At 48.2% G+C, this 27360-nt stretch overlaps 1 protein-coding gene across 25 annotated transcripts in view; it reads right to left on the bottom strand.

Annotated features, from left to right (window-relative positions):
• LOC108938752 (receptor-type tyrosine-protein phosphatase delta) overlaps positions 1 to 27360 on the bottom strand; it is a 325780-nt gene that overhangs the window by 173811 nt on the left and 124609 nt on the right. For all 25 annotated transcript variants that reach the window (XM_029251986.1, XM_029251996.1, XM_029251991.1 and 22 more), the window contains exon 7: positions 17141 to 17189. The gene's annotated coding sequence lies outside the window, so the exon portion shown is untranslated. The remainder of the gene's footprint in view (positions 1 to 17140; positions 17190 to 27360) is intronic.

Here is a 27360-nt window from a genome sequence, read left to right as displayed (position 1 = left end):
GGGGCCAGACTTCTGTTCTGATGTTACTGCCACGTATTGGCTGGAAGGGTAAACAGAGGTGCCAGTCGCCTTGCAACAGACAGACATTTTGCACTCAAAAAGAAAGTGGAAAATGTTTGAAAATTTGTAACCCTACCATTCAGAATGCAAGGAGCCAGTGTATGTAAACACACACACACTGTCAATAACTGCTTGTCCTGAGCAAGGCTGCGATGAACTGGAGCCTAACCCGGCAACACAGGACGCAAGGCTGGAGGGGGAGGGGACGCACCCAGGACAGGACGCCACTCCATTGCAAAGCACCCCAAAGCTCGAACCCCAGACCCAGCAGAGAGCAGGCCCTGGCCAAACCCACTGCACCACCGCACTCCCCGAATATGTAACACTTTTTATTTTTTTAAGTTAAAGAACCCTTTTTTACAGAAACGCATTTAATATTCGAGAGCTCCGGTAATGACTTGCTTAATGTTTCATGCAAATGCCAAGACGCCATCAGATTTGAACACCTGAACGAGGTGTTTTTTTTTTTTTTTTTTTTTTTTTTATCAGAATCCCTTCATCTCTATTTTTAATTGAGTTTATTGTAATCCTTTAAGTTCTGTAAGCCTTTAAAACTTAACTTTGGCTCTTTTATAAACAAAATAGCGGCCCGATTGTATCACGCGATGTGCCGCTCAGATGTGCTCCGGGTTGCGGCAGAACAAAATGAGGCTGACCTTCCCATAAAGCTGCGGGACATTCGCTAAAACCAATCCGTGGTTTAATTTCCTTTACAGTTGCGCTCGGCATGATAAGCTCACCCTAACATGAGCGGCGGAGGTAATAACGCTTTTAATATTCACCCCACACCAGAGAGAGGCAATGAGAGTAAAAACAAAACAGGAATAGCTTTTGTTTCTTTCTTTTATTTCACTACGTCAGCAGAGATCATTAACATTAAATATGTCTCTGCCGTATTCCCCATCGCCAAAACGCATTTATCGAGACTAAAAATATCGAGAATTTATGATTGTTCCGCTCCCGAAAAGCTGGTCAGCTTCTTAGGAGCTTGGCCATATCAGGGACAGATGAGTTCATTGAGGTCCGACTATTAATATACGTCGCTTTATTGATTTCTGACATCGCGCAGCAGAGATGGAAGAATTTGGCTATGATGTACGAAGAACCCTCTGAGAATGAATGACATGAAATTTTCCGAGTTGCACATTGCAGGGAACGTTGTTCCGAATCGGCGGAAAAAGGACTCTTCATACGCCGCGCGATAATGAGAGTAATTTACCGACTGATTTCTACAGTATGACCTGTGAGTGTCAGCTGATGATGACAGACGTTGGCGTCTGAAACAGTTACAGACACGGGTTGAAGATCATTGTTGTGAAGGACCAATACAGTGGAATACCATCTTACATGGCAATGCAAAGTATTATTAGTAATATACTTTCATCATTATCATCATCATCATCAGCCCTTGTTTATCTAACTCCTCTACTCAAAGTGACCTAGAGTGACAGGTCATTCAATTCACCCTGATTTACACATTTACACTTCAGGGAAATGTTTACTATATCAGTTCATGATAAGTATCTTGGTCAAGGATCCAACAGTACGAGTAGGAATTCAAACCCAGGACGCTCCGATTGTAAGGGGGCAACTCTAACCACTGCGCCACCTTGTGCCCTCCTCCCCCAATGACTTACCTGATACTATCTCTCACACACACACACACACACACACACTTTCTGAACCGCTTGTCCCATTCAGGGTTGCGGGGAGCCAGAGCCTAACCCGGCGACAGAGGGCGTGAGGCCGGAGGGGGAGGGGACGCACCCAGGACGGCACCCCAAGCGGAACTCGAACCCCAGACCCACCGGAGAACAGGACCCGGGCCAACCCACCGCGCCACCGCGCCCCCTACTCCTGATACTATCAGTGCTACTTAAATGACTCTTCACTCTGTAAATACTGGTCTTACGTTTACCATAATCGTGGGCGATGTTACAGCAGCAACTATGACGACGGTGTTGAGGTTCTCGGTGTAAATAAAACCTGTCTGATACGGTTGGCAGGTAACTATGGTGATGGTATAACGGTTCCCCTGTTCATCATTCTTTTGTCAGCTATGGAAAAAATGAAGTATTAACTGAAAACATAGCTCGAAGAGATGGAAAAATAAATGGCTTTGGTGTGGCAAGGTGAGAAGATTGCGAGATTTATCAAGTCAAGATGAAAATGTCTACTAAGTTGCTAAACTTACCTTGAAAAATTAAGGCGGGACCAGAATGCCTCAGAGCAGTAGGCAGTATTGTTCATACTTCTGAAATCAGTTTTTGTTTGTCGTCGTTGTTTTTTTTCTTCCCAACATTTTGAATGAAAATCTGCTGCAACATGACAATATTTTACCCACCCCCAACCCCAATGTCTACACTATATCTAATAAAATACGGATGTAAATAAGGATATTTAGATTAACATATGACATGGTCCACGCTCCAAAGTTTATTTCCACAGTGCAGGTTGCAGGGAAACGTGCGCAGGCTGTATTGATTGATCTGGAACCATTGCAATTATGTGAATGTGCAGAGGACCATGATGGGGTCACTGCTGTCTGAGCTCATTTTACGGGTCACCGATTTCCGCCTTTTCCTGGAATAAACAAATGTATTAACATTTCCTTCACCTTGATGCCATGTGCCGAGAACAAATTAGTGCCCGCGAAGTTGGACGACTGAAGTCCGACTCGGACGGTCGGAAGCCGAACTGAGCTGCGGCACCGCGGTATATTACCCATCTTCACTTATAAAACACATTCAGCATCTGCCACACTCATTAGCACGTTAACAGGTAGTTTCCAAATAGGCTCAAGATCCATTTAACTAATTACGTTAATTTAAAAATGTCTTAAGAAAACAGACATTTGCAAAATAGGGCTTCAGCATGCAAATTGCATGTTAAATTACAAGCCAAGAAAGTTCCTATTAAAAGTGCATAATTAGTTCAATCTTGTGTAATTTTTGCATTATTATTATTATTATCATCATCATTAATGTGAAATACATTCTGGGTACTTTAACACTTAGTGAAAGTGCATTATTCTAAAAAAAAAAAACATTTACTTTAACAGTGGCCGATGGCAGTTAATGTTATCCCTTTTACTACATTTTAGGCTATTAGTTGACCTTTCGACTCGAGAGCTGCGACCTGCGAACGCATTCATTACGTTTCCCTTTAAGATTCACGTAAATTTCCTCGGAATGATTGCTGTAATGGCAAATCAATTATCCTGCAGCTCCGCCGTCCCTAAATGGGAGCGGAGGGGCTCTGCCGAGGGTCGGAACCCTGGACCGGGGGTCACGGCCAGGGGGCCTCCTCCGCACCCCATCGATCTGGCGGCGGCTCTTCAGTCCCCCGACCCCTGAGCAGCGATTAAAGAGAGAGCGCACCGAGGGCTCTCCCGCACAAGGACTGATGGAAAATTTTAACGCTTTTCAAAACGACAGTGCGAGCTCCACCGAAGCGTCACGGGAACGCGTATTGGCCGAGGAACAGAGAGGCATGATGGGATACCTGACTCACTGATGGTTTGTAATAACAGTATTATCATAAAACCTCCTGAGGGGCTCTGATTAGATGCCACATACCGATGTGGAGGTGATTAGCAATTTTGCAGTTAGCGATGATCATGTTTTTTTACGTCTGCTGTTCTACGTATTTTCTTCCGTTTATTTATTTTTTAACACGCGAAGCTTGTCCACTTGTTGGCTCAGCTTGTTTTCCCTTTACGATGATTTGATTTATCATTTCATAATTGCATATCAGAATATGTCTTCTTGTCCGCTGTCGTTACGAGCACAGCCGAGCTGAGAGGCGCCGTTTAGCATATTGCGGAACGATTTGCATCCCACGGATCCCAGCGTGGCGCGGGGCGGTTGCGATGACAGCGGATCTGTATGACCACGCTGGGGGGAGCAGGGACACGTCAGCGCTGCCCAGCAGCCCACCGAGCGCCGCACGGAAACGACCCTCTGCGCGCCGGGAGGAGGGCGGGGGCGGCGTTCGCTTGGAGGAAAATCGGAGGAGCAGCTGCGGGCCGAGCGCTGCTGTTAACAGTTCCTCATTAAGAGCAAAAGGAGCAGCACCGAGTCGTTCGGTGCTGCGCTGACGGCTCAATGAGCACGGCCTCCCAGTTCCCGAAATTGCGGCAACCGCCAGAGCCAAACAATAATCAGCTCGATTCGTAATTTACGGCTTCAGAGCGAAAGAAAAGCCGATGGAAAATGTCCCCGAAGCGTCAGCGTGGTGCCGAGGTAACGAGGCTGGTGTGGGAACTCGGACGATGCGGCGGAGCTGTGGCCGTGATGCCGTAGCGTCCGGTCTCAGCTCTCGTCCCGGCATCGCTGACGCAATGCATTTATGATGCAATATGCACCGTGTGCATTTCGGCTCTGTGCCACGGTAAAATGGCGCAGTCCTTCACGTCCCCTTCCTTCGTGCTGGCTGAGCGCTCGTGTTTCCGCACAGTGGGACTGGCCCCATTAATCAAAGCGAACCTTTTTATTCTCTTTAAGTGGCTACAGCGTCCCGGATGTTTGTTTTCATGAGAGAAAAAGCCATGAAGTAATGAGATTTATAGAAGGGCCTTTTACCATAACATTCAGACAACGCACCGTACTGCACGGCTGTGCGCGGAAGGTAGAAATCAAAGACAGCAGCAAAAACACGCACAGTCTGAAACCGCTTGCCCCATGCAGGGTCACAGAGCCTAATCTGGCAACACAGGGCACAAGGTTGGAGGGGGAGGGGACACACCCAGGACGGGACACCAGTCCATTGTAAGACACCCCAAGCGGGACTCGAACCCCACACTCACAGGAGAGCAGGACCCGGTCAAACATACTGCACCACCGCTCTCCTCACAGCAAAAACTCAAGTTCGTCAAATCAGATGGTGTCAGTGAACAAGGTGTGTGTGTGTGTGTGTGTGTGTGTGTGTGTGTGTGTGTGTGTGTGTGTGTGTGTGTGTGTGTGTGTGTGTGTTAGTTACATATTTGATATCTGCTGCATGAGCATGAAAAGGGGCATCATAACAGTGGTGCAGAGTTCATTGTGAACTAGCTGCATGTTCAGGAGGGTGACGGTCCAGAGAAAGAGGACACAATGAAATGGAACACGGGACATGGATGCAGAGGTTGGCAGTGAGACACCTTGGGGAATTAACAGCGCTCACTGGAAGGGGTTCCCAGATGTACGTCAAAAACACGGGACAAGGCCAACTGCTGTCACCGAGTCGCTGTGGAGATGCTTTTATCAAGAGGCTGCCTTTTTCACTATTTACCAGATTCACCATAACATTTGATTTTTTGATGACATCTACACTCATTGTCATACCTGGGACACATCATATGATGACTGCATGATCTCGAACAGACAGTGATGATGGGAAAAGTTGTAGGAAACAAAAGAAAAGGAGCAACCAGATGGATGGACTCAACCACACTGACAGTGGACACAACCCTTTAACACAAAGGACACAAGTTGCCCACAGAGTTTCTGGAAGGACTCCGTATGTGAGGTCAACAAGAGTCAAGATCAACTTAGTGACGCTTTACATCTGAGAAAAAAAACCATGTTCAAGAGTACAGCAGCAGGCACCCTCTCACCCGGTATATGAGGACCCAACCTTTTTTAGAGGAACAACCACTGAATGACCATGACCATGGCATCTCTTCTTCTCACCATCTCCACTACCCTGCCGCCTCTTTGTGAGGAACACAGAGTGCTGGGACACACTGCTTTCTGTGCTATTTCAAGTGAAATCAAATTGTGATTTGGTTTCCTCCAGATCTTTGAGGGTCTGTAATCTGGTTAGGTTTAAAGGGGACTTAACAAGGATTATGGCAGTGCTTCGGTTAAGTAAACAAATAAATAATAAACAGATAAAAAGACAATTAGCACTAAATTAAAAAGACTGCACCATATGGACCAAATCTGCAAATCCGGCAAAAGGCCTGTCGTGTTTTTTGCCGGAAACAATGTTGATGTCTGGCTTCTCACTTTACACGGCTGTAATTTACTTGTTTAAAATACCGCGTTACCAATATAAAGGTGAAGCTGTTGTATTTTCTGACTGGCAGCCAGCAGCTGGCCTGCAGGTATTCATCGCTGCTGCACATTTTCTCTTATTTTCAGAGAGATGGGAAAAGGAATGTCACAATAAACAAAAAAGGAGGTTCTACCAAAAGAACATGCTGCTCTGCCTCTGTGGAGAGAGAGGTAAATGTCCACTCGCTACATATGTCCTTTTGTCCCTTACAGAAGACATCTGCATGTCTCGAGTGACAGCAGAGGTCCATAACTGAGTGTTAAGCATGGGCCAGGTGAGACAGCGGTTCAAAGTACACCAGGTGGTCGGGACTAGTAGATGACACATTGGACATTTTCTTATTTGTCCAGTTTCGAATGCATATTTGACATCAACTTGTGTTCACAATAATCATTGATTTTTAAATAATGTTAAAACCATCTGTGAAGATGCAGTGGTGGAGTGGGTTGGGCTGGGTCATGCTCTCCAGTGGGTCTGGGGTTCGAGTCCTGCTTGGGGTGCTTTGTGACGGACTGGTGTCCCATCCTGGGTCTGTCCCCTCAACCTCCAGGCTTGCGACCTGTGTTGAAGGTTAAGGCTCCGGTTCGCCATGACCCCGCTTGAGATAAGTGGTTTTGACCTGTGTGCAAAGTCATCCAGTATATGAGTGTCCTCCTGTAATATTTCACACGTATGCTTATTCATTTAGCAGATGCTTCTCTCCAAAGTGCCGCATAGTCCAAGGTAGAAAGTATATTTCTGAGGTCAGCTATGAACAAAGTCAACAGATGGAAAAAAGCAAAAAAAAACAGCTCATGTTCATTTTTTTTTTATTATCTGCTCCTCAGTACATTAGCATTAACTTTGTTCTCTAATTGCTCCAGGGTGAGGGACTCCCAGAGCTCTTGGCCCAGAGTGACCGGCTGCCCGATTACAACTTCACTCATTTACCAAGCTTCCTTTTCGGAGCAATTCCGCATTCCCACACAGATTACTGGGACTTGAACCCGCAACCTTTCGGTAAGAAGGTCTGTTCTTCATGCAGCATATGGCATCTTCAGCTCTTCTATAAGCTGCTCTAGTGTTTCTTCCTGCTGTGACTCTTAGTGTGCCTACGTCCCGTCTGTCCCTCGCTGGCCCCTCGTTGGCCCATCACAGGCCCCGCACTGGCCCCGCTTCCCTCTTATCTTCTGTCGTTCATATTCCAAGGACTGCTTTATCTCCCTCTTGCTGTCTCCCCATGCCTTTACACCACGTCCAGCTCTTGTCATCTCCTTTAATAACCTCAGCTGTCCAAAACTCTCTGCCGCCCCTGTCATCTCTGATCAGCCCCCTGTGATTTTTTTCTTCTTTCTGTCCGCAGTCCGACCGCTGCTGCATCGACTCCCTTCCCTCCCTCCGCTGCTGCTCTGGGACGTCTTCGTCCTCACGTGTCCTCCTCACCTGTGGGCCCAGCTCTGGTTATCTTCTACTTTAAACACCAAAACAAGGCTGATGTGCAAGACCTGCCCTACCGCGCCTGCTTATCACTTTCTCATGTGGGAACCGGCGGCCCCGCTCACCTCCGCCGGCCCCTCGCGCCACGAGCCTTTTATTCAAGCTGGCAGCACAGATTTTGTGTGCAGTGCTGCGCTCTCCATTTCTTTTCAGTGCTGCTGGTTTACGCTAGCGTGCTTAGTGTCCCTATCCCACAGCTGGAACCTCAGAAGCCTATTTGTTCATCTATCAGACACATCTCTCCAAAGTGACGTACAACTGAGACTAAACAAACGTGCATCAACAGCACAGTTATAGACAGACACGAGATCATCAACACATGGTTGTGTGTGTGATACCGCCATGTTACCGTTTCACATCCCTCAAGTAGCCCCTATAGAGGTGACGTTCGAATATCACATACATAGATCATCACAGAATATGGTGCTGGACTCATTCATGGAGCTGTGAGGAGATCAAGAGTGAAGTGGTTCTGAAACAGATGGGTTTGAGACCCTTTTTGAATGCTGTGAGGGATTCAGCAGCGCCGAGGGACAGAGAGAGCTCGGTTCACCAGTTCGGGGACCGGTGGGCACAGGCGGAGAAGCACAGTGCTGTTCAGTTCAATTCAATTAATTTCTATAGAGCTTTCTACTCACGCAGTGACACAGAGCGCTTGAACACAGGCAAGCTGTTGTTGGGCTGTAGGGAGTGATCAGGTCCTATAGGTATTGCGATGCAGACTGTCTTGTAGATTGCAACCAGAGTGCTGGACTACTGGCAGGAAAAAGGAAGCCAATGAAAAGCGATGGAGAGGGGAGACTCACGAGAAATGTATTGTCTCTGCTGTGAGTCATTCAGAGGGAACAGAACCCCACAGACGTATCCAGACTCATCAATGCAGCGTTTCAGCCTCAACAAGCAGAATTAACTGAATAAGAGGAAGGGTGGGCAGTTTCCCCCCTTGGGGTACAGATAATAAACTGATTTTAACTGTAGCGCATCTGTTATTGGTTTGACTGATATCAGTGTTGGCGCGGCAAGGCTTGACCCTGCGGCTCAGGTGTAAGTTAGCAATTAAAAGGTAAATCTGTCCTCCAGGATTGTGGGCCTTAAGCACAGGAAGAGTCCGCCGGGTATGGAAACATGTCACCTTCATAAGCAACGGAATCACTTGTGAAACTCCACACGTTGCGATAAATACAGAAATAAACGCAGCTATAAAGAGAGAAAGCGCCGGTTCTTCTTCGCTCCATTATGCTGAAGATCGGCTGTGTTTGTGTTGCGATGTTGAGACAAATGGCTGCGCGCACCGCTGCGAACCCCTCCCACACGAGAATATAACCGACGTGCGTGACGCGGGGCCTGCGGTGGGAATTCAGACGCTGCCGTTTTCCTATTCGGATCCGTTCCGGCGGGACCCCGCGGGTCCGCTTCTCTCACCGCTTCTATTTCCGAGCCAGAAGTGCCGCAGCAACCTGGGTTTTATCTTCTCCAGTTGAACCGTGCCGTGTGATGGCTGCAGGTTCGAGGAAAACAAACTGCGTCGGACAGAACCCCCGTTCGTTAATGTAAAAATAAAAACAATTATAGTATTATATTATTGTTTGTAATAGCACAACAGCGTTCATTTTGTGTAAACCTGTGTGCTATTGGCGTAGGTTGTGGACACGGGTGGGGGGACCAGGAATGGTGCAGGGCGAGCGGTCCCCCGCGGGGTCCACAGACACATCCATATTCAACACAGCGACCATGCAGGGTTTCCCAACGCCGCCGTCGCGGATGAATGTCGCCAGCGTGTCTTTGCGAACCCAAAGCAGGAATGTCTCACTCCCAACACACACGTTGCGCTGCACTGATGACTGTGTCCATTCACACGGTCCAACTCACCTGTACAAAAGCTGCAGACAGACGCCTGCGCGACCTTACGCATCTGGCTCTTTACGAGACACAGGGCGCAGCTGCTGCAACAGATTAGGGTTCGAGACCCGGTCTGGTCCGGGCCCCCGCCCGGCGCCGGGCGCTCTGAGAAAAACGTCACCGGCCTTGTGCGGCGCAAAGTGACCAAGTGACCCTGCAGATGAGATGCCCACCCCCCTGCGACTCACGTGTCCGGACGCCGATGGACGCCGAACGCTTCATCTCACAGCTGTTCATTTCAAAGATGCTGCAAGTAGCACTTCACATTATTATCATTATTTATTCATTTATCACAATTGGCACAGGCTATCGAGCAGCTTGATGAAGGGCACTGCAGCAGGAGATGGGATTCAAACCCAGGACGTTTATGTGCGAGGTGGAAACTCTAACCGCTATGCCTTCTACTACCTCCTAATTCCGACATCTAATACCACAATTTTAACATTGTCTTGGCCGAATGGGATTTTTCGGAGCGGATGCGGGGTGGCTTGTGCGCGACGGTGTGCAAACCAGGCCAGTTGAACACACACACACACACGTGTGCAACGGCTCGCAGAACGTCACGTTTAATTAAAGACGTCGGCGATGACTGGGCGGTGCGCCGCCGGGACTTCACGGCTGACCCACTTCTGGGTAATTAGCCACTCGCACATTGATAACAACACAGGTGCTCCTTAATGTAGCTGCGCGAGGCGTCGTGCCCCGAGGCCCCCCCACCACTCCCCCGACGTCTCGTGGAATCTGGCTGCGCCCCAGCCCCGTCGTCCTGGAGCACTTTATCAGTCTTCATAAAAGGCCTGTCTGTCAGGCGACGCCATGATTGTTCCCCGAAGACGAGTGCAGATAAACGGGTTCGACCACCTGTCGAGGAGTGACGCTTAAAGTCACGCCGATCGCTGTTAAAGGTCACATCTGTCTTCCGAGCAAATGGAGAGGTGCGTCGCACGGTGTCCGAGCGGCCGTCCGCAGCGGCTCCCCCGGGCCTGCGAGCGGGCAGCTTGGGCTTGACGTACCGCTTACCGCGGTGCGTTCAAAGCGAGTCCCTATTTTTACCGCAGCCTGTTGGGTTCACTCAGACAGCTGGGCTCTCAAGCGCCGCGGTGGCTGCTGCGCGCAACATGGCATCGTGAGCGTAAAGCGCCGTTTCAACAAAACGTTCCCGCTATGAGCAAAACAAACAGCTTCAGAAGCAGCTTAAAGTTTAACTGCTTGTGTGCGTCGTTCCCTTTTCGCTGTTAAATCTGGGTTTTTCATTCGCTTACAACGGTAAGCCACTTACACCAATTTACTCGTTTACACAACTGGGTAAATTTCACTGCGCCCATTCAGAGCAAGCACCCTGGATCGGGGTACTGCTGCAGGAGGTGGGATTCAAACCTGGCTCCTTCAGGCTAAAAGGTGGCAGCTCTAACCATTACTGCAACGGTTGAGGCAACTTTAAAGCAGACACCCCCCCCCAAGGTTCCATTTCACCATGGACTGGTTTTCAGTGTACGCACACTGTAGTCTGCTTTCCGCAAAGACATCTGGAACAGAACTGCAGTGAAAATAACTCACAAAACAACCGCACGAGCAGGACCGGGGCAGTGGGTGGTGTAGTGGTTAGAGCTGTTGCCTTCCAATGCAAAGCCTGGGTTTGAATCCCACCTCCTGCTGCAGTACCCTTGATCAAGGCACTTATTCTTAATTGAGACAACAGAAATTACACCGCTGGCTAAATAGGTAAATCGGCGTAAGTATCTTAGCATGCAAACCTCATGTTGGAAGTCACCTTGGAGAACAGCGTCAGATGAATAGCAGAGCAGTAATGAAACTTTTCAAATTCCCAGGTAAACCTGGTTTCGCTCTCACCCGCCTTCGAAACGGGTCGCCACCGGAAAACTCGAGGCGGCAGCAAAGAAATTCGGGTTTGACGCAAAATCAAAGGGAGCAATAAAAGCGCTCGTAAAATAAACAGTTTGGACTAAATAAGATTTGAACACATTAAAGGAGCGTTAAAAGGGAGCGCCGAGATGACGCTTTGCTCTGGAATCCGCAGTGTTCCTGTCCCCGATGTTTACACTGAGCAATGTGGAAAATGTAAATCAGATTGCCCACCCGCACCCGGCTGAGGAAATTAATGGAAAACAGCCGTTCGAAACATTTCACTCATAATAAAACCCTGCAATATCTAAAATGAAAATATGCCCGTTTTTACAAGATAAACAAAGGCAATTAAAAAGGTCTTCCGCAAGACTCGGGGATATATTTTATAATGAACGATAATTAACTTTTCAGAGATTTTGGAAGGAATGTACCAAAACTGCTTTCTGGGCAGGTTCGTAGGGTGGACCCAGAGCCAAGGAGTCCTGCCAGACAAGCTGCTCAGCTGCACATATTATTATTATTATCATTACTATCATCATCACTACACTATTATTATTATTATTATTGTTGCTGTTGTTAAATGATTGCGTATCTGACATTTTTGTCTTAGGTAACTTACAATGTGATGTTTTACTTAAAGCGAACCCAGATCTGTTGAGTTCAACACAATGGTCCTAACTTGTGGGATACCTGGGGCTCTAAGTGCCAGCCTGGTCCAGCTTGTACGGTATCCGGAGTGTCTAGAGCCACATGGGGACCTGGCCGCGTACAGGCAGATATATACATGTGTATATATATATGTATTACACATCCTTATGTTCACTATTTCAAAGTGAAGTTGAAAAATCAAACAAAAAGCAAACAAAATTCATCTGAACTCTTGACAATTTCAGGGAATCTGCAAAAAATATGAAAAACTCATGTGATGCTCATCTAAACATGACAGCTGCTTTGACTAATTTCACGCTTTGAACATTGGGGATTGTTCATTAATAATCCTCAAAGAGCTGCTCTCCAGAGGGAAAACCATCCTGGTCGCACCATTCATGTCCCCCGAGCGCAAACCTTCCATTTCTGCTTCTCATCTCGACACAAAGCTCAACTTCTCTTTCTGCGTGATTTAGCAGCATCTGCAGACACGACGAGCTATTAGCACATTTCTATTGAGCATATAGGGTCTCAGCTGCGTTCGCCAAAATGTATCAATGGAAACTTCACACCGCCAGCCTGGACTAAGCGCACTGCCGCTTCCTTCTGTAAAATGCTGGGTTTGGAACAAACAAGAGACCGCGAGATGCTAAAGTGCAAAAATAAAGTGACTGCCATCAGCGACTGACCCTGGAGCCGAGTGATGTCACCGGCTGAGACACGCTGACTGTGCATACTACATACGGCATTGACACTGGGGTCAGCAGGTGGAGTATGTTTACTTGAATTTATTGAGCGAACTCTATGTAGTGTTATCAGCCCACACTCCTTATTCGCCGTGGTGACTTACACTGCTAGATACACTACTTACAATGGGTCCATACACCATACACACATCCATAAATCAGTGGAACACACTTTTTGTCTGTTAGTTATTAGGGTATCTGCCTTGTGATCTCAAGGTGTGTGTTCTCAAACCCTTCTTGCTGTAGTGCTGCTGAGTATTGTACTTATCAGTAAAAATGAGTGTACAAACCCAACACTGTAAAGCACTTTGGAGATACAGTAGAAATTACCCTGTTGTAGAAATTAGAAGAGCAGGGTAAGCAGCTTTGGAGAAAAATGTCAGATTAAAAAATAAATAAATGTAAATATAAGAGAGGATATCTGGGGCCTGGGACTGAGACACCTGTGAAATGCGAGGGACACTAAGGGACAGACTGAAAAACGTGATGCCAACGGGGCCTCCGAGAGCCTCCAAGGGCCCCTTCTCTCTCGTTGAGGCCAAGGAGTCGACCTCGGTGGGGAGTTGGCCTGCAGGTTCCCGCTGCCCCCTGCGCAAACACATCACAGAGCGTCTTACAAGATATTTACTGAAAAGAAAGAAGCGTATTGTACTCTGCTGGTGCTTGCAGTAAATGCTGGAAATCACCGCGGTAATGGAATGCGGCTTTGCACGCACACTGCAGACACAAGTGATAATACAGGGATTCATCCTTTCTAACTTTGTAACAGCTGCTTTCAATCTGCAACAACATAATTCAAATGCTTTGAGCTCATTCAAATTTAATGTGTTGTGATATTATCGGAGGAATTATTATTTTTATCATTATTTTACGGCACCGTTCTCTCGCGGTAACACTTTACATACCCCACATTATAGCAATATTAATGCAGAACTCCTTGGATTTTGTGAAAATATTTCCAGTGGTTTAACTTGAAAGTGCTTTTATTGTTTTTAAATTGTATACGGATAAACAGAGCAACTGATTGTTTTGTGGTGCATTGGAGTGATTTTCTCCATCATTTACAGTTTGACATCAGTTCTCCTGCCACCACCAACAGTATTTGAATATATCCGTGTCACAGCCATGCCTACACCTCAACCAGGAGCACTTGGCTCCAGTGAAGCACCTGATTTCAATTGGAACACTTGGCTATAAAAAGCACCGCTCAACCACTTCCCAGTTACGGAATCTCACTTGAGACAACCGTCCCCTCCGCGCTCTCAAGCCTACCTCGCTTTGCTTATCCCAAATCCGGTCCCTCATCGTCCCCTAGTCCTGCTCCACGTGTCCCAGGTTACCGCCACGACTTCAGCTCCTCGCTTCTGTTCTGTTTGCCGATCGACCGACCATTTGCCTGCCCCCGACCACGAGAACAAGCCTAATCCCTTAATTTGGAATAAACGATCCTGCACTTGGGTCCAGCCTCCTCCGTGTCCTCTGTTCCGCATGACAATCTGAAGATCCGTCTCAACAGGAGTGTGTCACAGTCTATGGAACCCAGGCAGACAATGCAGTATGACAAGCAGCGCGACACACAGCACACATGCTACCTCACTGGCGGAGAGCAGAACAAGCTGTTGTGTCAATGTTTCACCACATTTACACTTAGCAGGTTTCAGCGTATATCTACAGCAATTTTATCATAGCCATGGAAAATGGCGCCTGATTGAAAAGGAGCCGAGGATGCGGTAGAAAGGATACTGCGGACTGGTGCCGAGACCAGCCACTCTGGGTCAGACTGTGTACAGGCTCTTGAACGTGCCCGTGCGTTCATTTCACTGACACATACAGTACTTGACTCTGCCTTCCACACTCAGACCTGTGGGTGGAGGGAGACCTTGGGCCGTCTGTAACAGAGGCGAGGAGGAGACCGCTGTGCGTCAGATGTGCAGACAACCCGCGCAGCACCAAACTAACTTTCACACAGCAGCACAAACACCAACTGCTGGAAACGTCTCTGCACGAAACGGGTTTCTTGGCCCAGGAACCGTAGGGTTTACTGTCTCGCACTGTTCCAAGGAACGACTGGGAAGACCAATGTCGTGAACTTCTACTGCATGCTCTCAGACAGATGGGTTGGGAGAGGGGGGGCTGAATTTGACTGTGTCACAAAACTTTATTATCGGTCTAGGCTATAAAGGAGAGTTGTGCCCCAAAGAAGCCGTTCTTAAAGGAACTAACAAGGTTACATGGCTTTTCCAAATAGGCACATTTGCTATGGGAATTTTTGGTTTTACATGCAGTCTAACCAAATATAATATTATAGTACTATTTGTGTAAGTGAGTGGGGTGCGGTGGTTTTGGCTGGGTCCCACTCTCTGGCGGGTCTGGGGTTCGAGTCCCTCTTGGGGTGCCTTGGGACAGACTGGCGTCCCATCTTGGGTGTGTCTCCCCCCTCCAGCCTTGCACCCTGTGTTGCCGGGTTGGGCTCCGATCTGCTACAACCCTGCTTGGGACATGTGGTTTCAGCCACTGTCAGTGTGTGTGTGTATTTCTGTAAGCTACGACAGACCAGCCTTGCACCTAGTGACTCTGGGACAGTCCGGGCTAGGAATGAGTGAGAGTGTTCAGGTATGATCTGAAACTTTAACTGATGAAGTCATGAACTATATTTAACTAAAATCCACAACGTTGGGTACGTTAGTACATAATAATATCAGATTGCCCATCTTCTGCCCTTAGATGTCCACCATGGATGGATAGTGAGGGCTCAGCCATCCACTCAACCATCCATCCATCCATCCATCCATCCATATACTCAGTACTGGTTTACTGCCTCCCAACTCCAATCTTATTCAGGTAAATATGATACTGGTTGAGCCAGAGCTTGGAAACATCAGTCTTTTTTGCTCAGAATTCCAGCTGCTTTGCCTTTTACTCACTGCAGGGTGAAGCTAATTATTTAGCTGTGATTAATTATGAAAGTGAACAAACACACAGAAGCCTCCCAACACCAGCCTTCAAAGGCAAATGTAATCATACATTAAATTCTTAAAAGCCTGCTACCTTTAGCGAGACATTCTTAATGGGACACAGTTCTGTGGCAATCAAGTGGCTCAGCGGTGCCCCTAGTGGCAGCACTGGGTGTTCATGAATACGAAGTGCTATTTGCCTCGAGGATTCACTCTTCCTACAAATATCACACTTTTTTCATAATGTTAGGCAGAAAAATTTTTCCTTCTGTTAGCCTGAAAGTAAATGAACCTGAGACTTTACACAGGTTAATGCCAAATAGTTCAAATGAAATGCCCACAGCTTCAACGTACAGAAGTGCAGAGCTCAGCCTGCGGACCAGCCAGTGAAAACGTACATCGAGCTCATTGTCTAGTTTTGCCACAAACATACATTTCATCGGTCAGACAATGAGAAATTTTAACAATAAAACCCATTCATAATAAGCTGATTATTTTCCGCTCTTTAAAGTGTACTTATTACAAATCTAACTGAAGGAGCTCTTATGCTCCAGACTGCAGCATTCAGCCCTTCATCACTGCTGACTGCTGCTACACAGACTGTTAAATGAAACCAGAACCGCTTAAATGGATGCTTTCTTTGTTGCATTTAACATTATGGTGCAAAATTGTGCAGATGTCATAAAATATATAAGAGATTACTGCATGGGAACAGGCAATTTTCCCAGGACCATGACAGAATGACTGGCATTTTATCATAAACTTCAAGGAAATTGCTACTTGAAGGCTATTTCAACTGCCTTCTTTCCTTTGAATTATAATGGGACAGGAAGGACTTTTATTGCAATCGGAACCAAGTATTTTCTTTTCATTCATTTTCTCCAATTTCATGCTGACAATTATAAAAAGTCACACACGGCCTCTGTTGAATTAAAATGAAATGGTCACAAAATTAAAAAAGAAAAATCTTTCAGATTAACTTGTTTTATGGTAACCCTAAGTCAAGTTGATGACAAGACAAGATAACTGCTCTTACTGTGGGCACTATGGACTTTGGTAACTAAAACTGAACACCTGATCGTAGAATCAGGAATGGTAAGAACCAGCTAACAGAGCAACCTATACAAGAAGTATGTGTATGACCATAGTAACAGAGTACTTCTGAGTACTTGTGCATCTCCACCCCTCAATGAAATTCTCTCCAACTGAGAAGAGGGACAGGTTAACTACCAAAATGGAGATAGGCAATTGCTTACGACCATCTGGACATTTCATTGGCCCTTCTCAAAGAAAGTCCTCACTGAGCCCACACTTCTAACGAAAAATGGAAATGATCCGTCTTCCACTTTAATTACAATGAGTGGAGAAGAAAGAAAAGTCACATTTGCTTAGAGCGATAATATGTTACGTAAAAAAAAAAAAAAAAAAAAAGAAAAGAAATCTGTGCCTTACCTTGAGATTGGAGGTGTGAAAATCAGTGGAACATCCTCTTCCCTGAGACCTGGAAGACACACAGACCCAGAGTCCATAAGTCCACTTCAGACTCTAGATGTCTAATGTTTACACCTACAAACAGTTACATGAACTCATGTCAAGTGGACACACACAGATAATACAGAGACCCCTTCAAAATCATTGCAACAATTACTGCTTTTGAATTTGAGCAAAAACATCGATAGTCAAACATACTCGGGTTCATGTGAAGAGGACATGGAGATGTAAGAACCCTAAACCAGAACTGTGACTCTGAACCTCCTCCATTCTAAAGCGAAGACGCCATCTGACCAGGATTCAGACGAGAAGCGTTTCTCTGCCAGCGCAGTTAATAAGGCAGGACTCGTGTTTCGACCGAAAGAATTAGACTCAAAGCAAAGTGTCAGACGCGGGTGCGGCTGGACACCAACAAGAGCCATGAGCAAAAGGAAAAGGAAAGGCTGCCCGCTCTCCTGAGGGGTCCACGAAGACAAGTCCCCAGAAGCCGTTCTTATCTGCAGCGAAGCCAGCCTGCGGCTAAAGACGCGGCTCGAGGCCCTCGTGCCCTCGCACCGATGATTCCTAGCGGAATCCTGTGGACTTGTAGCAGATCCTTTGCTGGTAGCGTCTGCTGGTAGCGCCGTGAGCATCTTACGCGTCGTCCTCTCAAACATCATATCGCACTTGCTGCCCGGGGGCATTGCTGCGGGTTCGACCCTCCCCAGCCAGAGCGCTGAGCGAGTATCGGGGGAGGGGAAGGGAGGGGGAGGGGGTCTGACACAGGCGGTGCTCACTTCACAGAACCTTCAGATTAGAGCGGCTCTTCAAGATGACAGGAGATCACCACCACGGGTCTCTGGAACGAAACCACGAATAAATGCTTCCTTCCTAATAGTAATGAGGATGATGATGACAATCACTTTGCAGATGACGTCTTCTCCGAGTTGAGCACTGACGCTGCTACTCGTCTGTGTTTCGCTGTGTCACTCGTTGCGTTTGCCGCCATTTCCAGCAGTCACTCTCGCTCAGTGTAATTTCCTCTATTCTGCCACGGCACTTGCTCAAGGGAGTCGACTCTCGAACTGAAACTTTGTCTCCTCAGTTTTTCTGGCTGAGCTGTGAGCAAACGCACTTTCCGCCTGGAGAGGAGAGGAAACGCACGAGAGGAGGAGCGAACGGTGGGCCGAGTCCCCGGTGAAAGCGAAGTGTGCGGCCAGCGGGTCTCCGCTGCCCGGGGTGGGGAGCATCAGATGCGGGATTCATCTCCAGCGAAGGCGAAGCGTAATGCAGTGTGAGAAACAGCTGAACGCCAGCGCCGCTTTGGGTCCCGACAAGACGTCCCGCGTTAAAGCAGAAGAGGCCGCATCACGCTCCCGTGTCTCTTAGAAAGGCACGTGCGCCTTACGTAACCCACCGAGAGGAACTTTGTCTTAAAACACGCATCAGCATCCAGCGTTTATATTATAATAGCTTTTTTTCCTTAAAAAAAAGGTCCTTTCCTTGCTTTTGAGTGTGTTTAACATAATGCCAAAAGTTCTATTATTATTATTATTATTATTATATGAAGAAGAAGAAGAGCTACTAAATCTGTAGTACGTTTTCAATTGTCAGAACGAAAAAAAGGACTGGCGAATACTAGATAATTTACTTTGTCCTTGCAGTAAATAAGCTTGTAAGGCCATTTTTTTCTTGCGACGTGTTTAACTGCTCGGTGTTGGCACTTAAGCCACCTTCGGACGTTCGGCCAGCTGGCCAAGCGCCTCCGCAGCTCAGAGCTGTGAATTGAATGTACGGTCTCTATTGATCATGCAATCATCAGACATAATTCCTCTTCATAATACGCCTTCATGTTGAACAAGATGGATCTCGGGCCAAGGTGTGTTGTCAAATCTGATTCTAATAACGCTATTTAGAATAATAATGGGGCTAATTTGTCGGCGCGGCGAATAATGGATTTTCAGTCAGTGGCGCTGTATTTTAAGGGCACGCACCCAAGGTGCTTTTGGTGATTAGATGTGGAAACCAATGGAACGGCTCTGCGGAGCCTCCGCTGGGGGAAAGGACATTTGGCTTGCGCTCCTGCTTGTCTCAGCACTCGAGGAGGACGTTTTCACACTCTGCTGTAGCGCACTAAGTGCACGACACGCACGGGGGCCAAGAGGCTCTTCCTCTTTTCCCCATTTTGCGGCTTATCTCACGCTTGTGCTCGTCTCTTGCGGCATGAAGTCCGAACTGCACACGTGAACGTTGCAGCGTGGATTACATTGATTACAGTGCCATCGCTTGTATTTAATGCAGTCATCAATAATAGCTCCACAAAGTGCGTGCATGTATCAGCAGACTTAATTGTCACCTCCTCGGATGCTTGATCCCACTGCAGCTGTGTGTTCGCAGTATGACAGCTGTGTGATAGCCTTGTGATGACTGTGTGACAGCGGTGTGGTTTTACATGTGTAGGGACTCTGCTGCCAGCCCTTGGAGAGGCTGCCTGTGCGGGTATGTCAAGGTGCCGGAAGAGTGACCACGAATGTGTTTTGGCGTGCGAGCGCATGAACATCACCAGCAGTCGGGGGGGAGGACAGGTGCTGGGCTTCCTGGTTTCAGACCGGAGTAAATTCAGGGAGTCTGGGAGCGGATCGGCAGCTTTGACAGCGAAATCACCACAGTACCTGTGCAGGTACGTGAGTTCCCGTATGTGCAATGGCTTGTCGCTTTCCATTCTACTTGCTAAGTCAGAAGTGGAGTGTGATATGATGTCATCTGCACTACAGTCTCCAGACAAGGCACCCAGTGCTCTCACTGCATCCCTGGACATGTGTCCAGCGGCGTACTGGTCCAGCCGAGCTCTCGGTGCTCCTTTTCCTTTGTGCGTGTGTTGTCTTGGTGTTGTTTTCACCTGTTCCAGTGTCTTCCATCACAGCGCTGTTGTGTCTGTGAACATGTACACACACACACACACTGTCTGAAACCGCCTGTCCCATGCGGGGTCACGGCAAGCCGGAGCCTAACCTGGCATCACAGGGTGTAAGGCTGGAGGGGGAGGGGACACACCTAGGATGGGACGCCAGTCCATTGCAAGGCACCCCAAGCAGGGCTTGAACCGCAGACCCACCAGAGAGCAGGACCTGGCCAAACCCGCTACACCACAGTGCCCCCTGTGCACGTGTAGCCCTGTGCCATTTCCTTCATGATCAATAAACATTTAAATTATAGCAGCCTATGTATATTTACATACTTGATATAGCATAAGTTAACAGATTGATGGAACTGGTCACAGCAACACAACAAAGGGACACTGGTACTCTTAAGAAAAAGCTAATAAAGGCAAATAAAACACAAGGTTGCAACACAAGGACAAAATATGAAGGGTTATCATGTGGCACTGTGTAAAAGGTTCGAAAGGGCTGCCCAATGTTGCCATAATCCATCAGTTATGATGCAGGTCAAACGCTAACTTTTCTAGTGGAAGATGGAGAGACTGGAATGAAACACATTCGTACAGGGCGCTTCGCTGGTGCTTGACAGCAATAAAATACACTTCCGTCTCAAATGTGTACAAATAATCACTGTCCATTCCACATCTTTTTCATGTGATCTTACAAGTCTACAGACAGGAGGGGGGATATCAAAGTTTTCGTTAATAATGTCTTCGAACGGAGTTCACAGATAATTTAGTGCGAATGCGGGGGTCCTCGGGGGGTGGTGCAGCGGGTTTGGCCGGGTCCTGCTCTCCGGTGGGTCTGGGGTTCGAGTCCCGCTTGGGGTGCCTTGCGATGGACTGACGTCCCGTCCTGGGTGCGTCCCCTCCCCCTCCGGCCCTGCGCTGCTGGGTTAGGCTCCGGGTTGCCGTTACCCAGCCCGAGACATCGAGGAGCTACTGGGGGACACGACAGGGGAGGGAGGGAGGGAGGGCCTTGTTCTCCCAGAGGCGCCACAAGCCATCCGCACAGTGACAAGGGAAAGGAGATTTACGGCAAGATGGACTGGCACTGATCTCCGGCAGCGCGGACAGATAGCGCCGGAGCCATTTACTCGTTTTAATTGAAAATGTCTGTCATAGCAGAGCTAAACAGTGCTGTCAGCTTCCGGCCGAGCGCTAATCAGCGCGGCCGCCCCGGCACACCGCCACGCGAGGTGTATAGCGCGCCGTCGGCTGACACGCAGGTGTGCGAGCGAGGATTATTTATGACTTAAAGGCAGATCATTTAAAGCACCAATAAACGATGCTGGAGAGAAGAGCTGAATATGGAGAAAACAAGAGGCAGTTCTTTCAAAGTGAACAGAGGTGTTGGTCTAACTCTGCTTTGACCTTCTGAACACAACACACTCTGGTATTGAAATCATAGCTTCGATAATAAAGCAGGTCGGAAAGACAAATTATAATAAACAACGTTTGGAGAATTTGAGAGTTTGCGCATTTTTTTCATTGTGCCGTATTCTATTGTTAAACTAAAACTGTCATTTCAACTCTTTGTTTTAATATACAGACTCACTTTTCTGGGTGTGTTCGTGTGTTTCGGTTTTCAGATCTGCGTTTTGATGTTCAGCCATGTGGCCATGAACGATGCTAACAAACACCGTCTCTCTCTTTCTCTCACGGATTTGCTTTAACATCGTGCGGAATTAACATCCACTGCAGGCAGAAAGCGTTCGGGCTCCTGCTGGGATGTCAGACATGATGTGTGAAACACAATGTGAGACTCGTGCGGAGTTTGAAAACACACACCAGAGGAGGCCCCGGCCTATCAGCTGCTGCCAAACTGAGCATCCATTCCCTGTCAGCTCATTTGTACAGTGACTTAGTGGGATGACTGTCTCAGCATGATGACTCCCTGGACCCCAGTAAGAGCACTGAGCTCTTCCAGTTTTGGTCCCCTGGTGGTCCCAATCACAGGGCATCCTAAATCAAAAGTCCACAGCTTCTCAGTTTTGGTCCCTATGTGGTGGAATTAGCCCCCTCTGTCCCTCAGAGCTGCTGAGTCCCCCCCAAGCATTCAAGAATGGTCTCAACCCCATCAGAACCACTTCTCTCCTGTTCTCCTCACAGCTCCATAAATGAGTCCAACACCAGCTGCTATGATCGTCTATGCATTTGCTGTTTGAATGTCACTTCTATAGGAGCTACTTAAGGGATGTGAACCGGCAGCATCGGACACAAAAGCTGCGCGTCGATAATCCCTTGCCTGTTGATACACCTGTTTGCTCTGAGCGGAACCTCATTTTAGGAAAAAAATATTTGCTAAATTACACGAAAACGTACGTGTAAAAATGGGCATTTTGTGGAACGAGTGACACTTCACTGCTGTTTAACCTGAGATCTTTAACTAAAAACGGCAGCAGCTTCAGACAGCTGCTGATTCTGAATCTTTGGATCACATCAGCTCAAGTGTGGAAGGTCATGCGTTCCTGACCCCCTGCCTCTTCTCTTGCTTCGGACAGCTCCGCTCCAGCGACGGACTCCATCTCAAGCCGGAGGCACGGGGTCTTCCTGTGACCTCACGCACGCTGAAGGACGCACTGTTCGCACATCCCTGATGCTGCTTAAATTGCACTGCTGCTGAACACTAACAGCTTGGGACACAGTAGATTTTTCCAACCTTAGGAGATACAGCCTGGAACAAACATGTCCAGAAACCATTCCTCATATCCGATTAGCAGCGGTTTCCCAAAGAGCGACCTTCTCAGGCTCCTTTCACACTCCGGGTGCTTCGAATTTGTCACAGCGTTTGCATGGAAAAGGCAAGAAGATCTGCTGTTACGTGCTGCTCGCGGTCCACTTGAAGCAGAGCTCACGTACAGTTAGCGTTATCTTCTGGGCGCCACGAGGCAGGAGGTGTCGGCAACGGCATCGCGACGGACAGAGCGGTGGAAGCCAGCGCCCGCGGTACGAATTAGTCTCTTTGACAACATCTCTCACAAGCGATGGCCTTGGCCATCATTCAGCAGCTCTCGCCGTGATGTAGCGCCTCTCCTCTGGGCTAGAGATGCACTCGGTTTCCAACCGCAGCGCATCGTGATGAAAAATGCAGCATAAACACAACGGGCAGAGCGTTCACATGTATAAATGCCCGTCCTCGGGGTTACGGCTCCTGGGAAGAGACCGTGTCTGCTGTTCTCCTTCGGTCCACCCAGTTCGGGTTCTGAAGGCAAAACATAGACCGGCATATAGACTTTAAAGCAGCTAAATAAAAAAATAAATAAATCAATAAAAACGTTGTGCATATTTAAAGCAAAAAAATGTCTTTTTTTTTTTTTCTTTTGCCCAAAAGAAGCAGTTAAATCCTTAAGTGGAGGGCAAAGACGTCCGTCTACGTCTAGTTGTCATCGGTACATTTTTTCCATCTCACACAGCCCACTTCCACTCGCGCTCTCAGTTCCAGGCCTCCGACACCCACCATAGGTTTACCGGATAATCCGAATGCCTATAATTAATCAGACTCATTTCTGAATAATTATCTCAAGTGCAATTCATTAAAGATGCCGCTGAACTCCTCTTGAGCATCTGGTCGGGTCTCATCGTTTAATCACTTACATGCATTATAACAAGCGAGAAGGAAATAATCGGCTTGAGATGCATTGTTTGCTTAAAACTCTCCATACCACTACATTAATAATGCAGGATTTACGTGTAAAACAAACACGACTTTTAGAAAAAAACGCCGTTTGTCGTTCTCTACCGACTCGTTTTCCTCTCCTTCGCGGAGGGAAGCTGTAGCACCTCATCCACATCGCCGTACGGTGAAGTACAGGGGCGACAATCCATCATCATGGAGGCGCTGTGCTAATATTCTTTGCAAATAACCATATTCAGATTTCCATAATACGCTCATAATACTCCTTTGCCCTCGCTAAAAGGCAAATGTGTCTTTCTGCATTTAGGAAGGCCTTTAAGCATTCATTCCTCCGAGTTGCTTTATTTTTCAGCACTTCAGGGAAAGATTCGCTCAAAGAAAAATCTGCATCGAATGTGTCATTTATTATCATAAATGGTCATAATTGCTCCGCCTCCGCGATGCTCACGGTCTCTGAGCGGCTTCGGTCTTTGTGATAGTGAAGGATTGCGTTGCAAACTTTACTTCAACATCGACTTTTCCACTCTGAGCTCGGAACAGTATACTGTACTGATAAAAAAAAAAATGACATCGCAAATGAAACATGTTCGTTATGATTAAATCACAGCATTGCGTCACACGATTAAAAAGAAATGAGATGATTACATTTATTCCTTACTTACCTGACACCTCGTAAGTCTGAGGTGACTTAGAGGGTGAGGTTTTTACACTAAGCTACTTACAGTGATTTAACCATCAATTCAGCACGAGTACCTTGATCAACGGTACTATTAAGAGTAAGAGGTTGGGTTCAAACCCAGGACCTTCCGGTTGCAAGGAAACAGCTCTACCCGATATGTCATCTGATGACTGATAAATAATTCCATTCTAAAGCGGGTCAAGTTACCATGTTCAACTTGCAAGAAGCAATAAAAATCACAAAGTAAGAAGCTTTGGGCATCGTGAACCTGCAACCTGCTCTTTTCAGTCCTGGACCCTTAACTGGCAGTATGTACGACCCCCCCATTGGTAACCAGCGGTCCTCTTCTGTTACCCATCTCTCTGACCTTTTTCCTTTGCATTTTCCTGGCTCTCGGGCAACATCTTGGGGCCAAAACACCAGGCCTGCAGTGCGACGCCAACGTCGCGCGGCGGCGGACTCCGCCGAAAGCGATGGGCTGCACCAGCTGTCGGAAACCCAGCGGGGGGTGCCACTTTATGGCGGGAGCATCGAGTGCGACCGGACTGATCGAGTTATACAGCACGAAGGGGCCCATCGGACACGCCGCGATGCACCGCGGGGCCTCCTGAGCAGCGTAACAACACTAGCAAAGTGTGGATAATCGCTGTTATTGTGTCTCCTTGGTGGCCTAGGCAGTTACCATCAGCAGGGGTGTGAAAGAGAGCGATTTCACCCCTTGTTGTGCGTGTGTGTGATGGGGAGCGTAACACACGCTCGCTCTGTCTGCGGTGCTGTTGACCCCGGTGACCATGTGCCATTTGCTCGTGCTGCCGCTCGCGGCGCTTCATTTTGCCGTCGAGCACCGGAGAGCGGCCAGGCCGAACGGCACCGCTCGCTTTGGTTCTTACCGCTGAAGAGGCTTCACGTATGACAGCGTATCGCTACGTATGTGTGGATGCACCTGCTCGGTAGGACCGTTCTCGACTAATTTTCACTCCCATGTTACGCTCCTCTATGTTAAAACGCACACTGCACGAATAAGCTGTTTCGCTGATGTGTCATTTGCCGTCGAGGAGAAAGACGACCGCCCCCGTTCCTCCCACCCCCACGCGGGCGGTGTATTTACAGTGCTCGCGGTGCCCGGTCTCCACCCAATTTGTAAGCGTGTCAATATGAGATAAAATAGAGCTCCGCTCTGACGGCTCTGACCTCTGCCCCGGGCGGCCGACCGTGAAATTAGCCGCGGTCGTTGAGGAGTGAATCACCTGGGTGTGGTTGGGGGGCAGGCGAACATCTGGATGGGAGCGAGGCCAGCGTGGAGGGCCTGATGGATTCATCAGCACATTTCTTAGTAAAAAAAAAAAGTACAAATAAGAGTGAAAAGCAGAAGGCCTACTTGTATAGGAAGATACTTGCATCTTGTTACGGTCGTGTTCACAATGCATGCTAATGAAGCCCATTTAAAAGAGCGGCCGAGGCTAAAAAGGGCTCTAAACGAGGAGCGTGCTTTATTCTGCTTCTCATTTGATGCCGACAGCTTCGGAGCGCCTCTTTGTTTCCTATAAATTGTAATGAAATCCTCCTTCCTGCATATTTACCCACGGATTGCAACCACCGCTGCGACGTTGATAATCGCGACTGCGTACAGGCAGGAGGAGCGGCGCGGGAGGAGCGTAACGCACGGCAATGACAGATGTCCCCACACACACACACACACACACACACACACACACACACAACAGGCGTCCCCGATCCCTCACACACAGGACGTGAGCAGCACCTCCTCGGGTAACGGGATCACCCAGACGAGAACTGTGCAGCTGTATGAATTCCTTGAGAAAATGCCATTTACCGCACAGTTTTGACCGGAGGCTTCGTGCCACATGGTTGAAAATGTCCACATGCTCGTAATGGGATCACATCACCCCGGTAATGAACCGAAATAGTCAAATAAATAAATAAGTGTATAAAGGCAGACACGTTCAGCTTTATTTTTAGGAACTCCGTACACACGCCCGCGCTGGACAGTAACGGCTATAAAGATCTTGTCGAGCGAAAAAGCAGCCGCAGGTTTGCTCCTGGCTGTCAGGGTGATCAAATGACTGCCTCGGCTACCGCATGTGGAACTTTCCGAAAAACTTTCGAAGGCCTTTTTTAAGCGGTTTTATGGATGATAATGACATTCTTCGGAAAGCGCCCGTGCAGTAAGCGGGACAACTCACAGCGGTCAGGCTGCTTGTTTTAAAAAAAACGTTCGCATCACCCTGTCTGGGTTTATTTATTTTGGGGCAGCAGGTGGCGTAGCGGTTAGAGCCGCCTCCTGGCAGTCAAAGGACTCGAGTTCGAACCGTGTCTCGCTGGAGGAACCATAACAGCATTAATCCTGAGCGAACGCCATTCCTGAGGAAAGACTCCGCTGGGCAGCGTCTCCGACCTTCGGCTGAAGGCGGCACCGTTGCGCCACCCGTCCGGGACGTTCTCGGGCTCCTCAGACACGCTTTCACTTTTTGAGATCCACCTGAGCGAGGATGAGAATCTGCTCACGCGCATCTAACGCTGAACCTCTCGCCTTCCCTCGTCGTCGGCCCACGGAGCGCTTTACCGCGTTCCGCTGCCGCCTCTCTGCAATTCCGATCAGGTTATGAATAGCTCCGGTGATGTCAGCGCCGCCGCCGGCTCTCCGCAGGGCTTTCGTGGCGCTCGCAGCCACGGGCGGGTCGCCGGGTTCCGTCGCTCTCCGAAGGACCGCGCAAGGGGTTCGGAGCCCAGGGAGGGACGGGGGCGCCGAGTTTATCGTGTTCACCGGGCTGGAAGGTCATCTTTTATTTAAAGATGTTCCAATCCTTTCTGCAGAGAGTCGTGCGAGATGCCGGTTGGTCCACGCCGCGCAGCGACCACACGTGAGAAGGCAATTGGACCGTGAACGGTGGACCACGAATCGGTAAGCCTCAAGTAGAAATGTTAAA

Source organism: Scleropages formosus, chromosome 5, assembly GCF_900964775.1.
Source record: "Scleropages formosus chromosome 5, fSclFor1.1, whole genome shotgun sequence".
NCBI lineage: Eukaryota > Metazoa > Chordata > Actinopteri > Osteoglossiformes > Osteoglossidae > Scleropages > Scleropages formosus.
The sequence above is the reverse complement of the archived record's forward strand: the minus strand, read 5'-3'. Positions and strand labels throughout refer to the sequence as shown.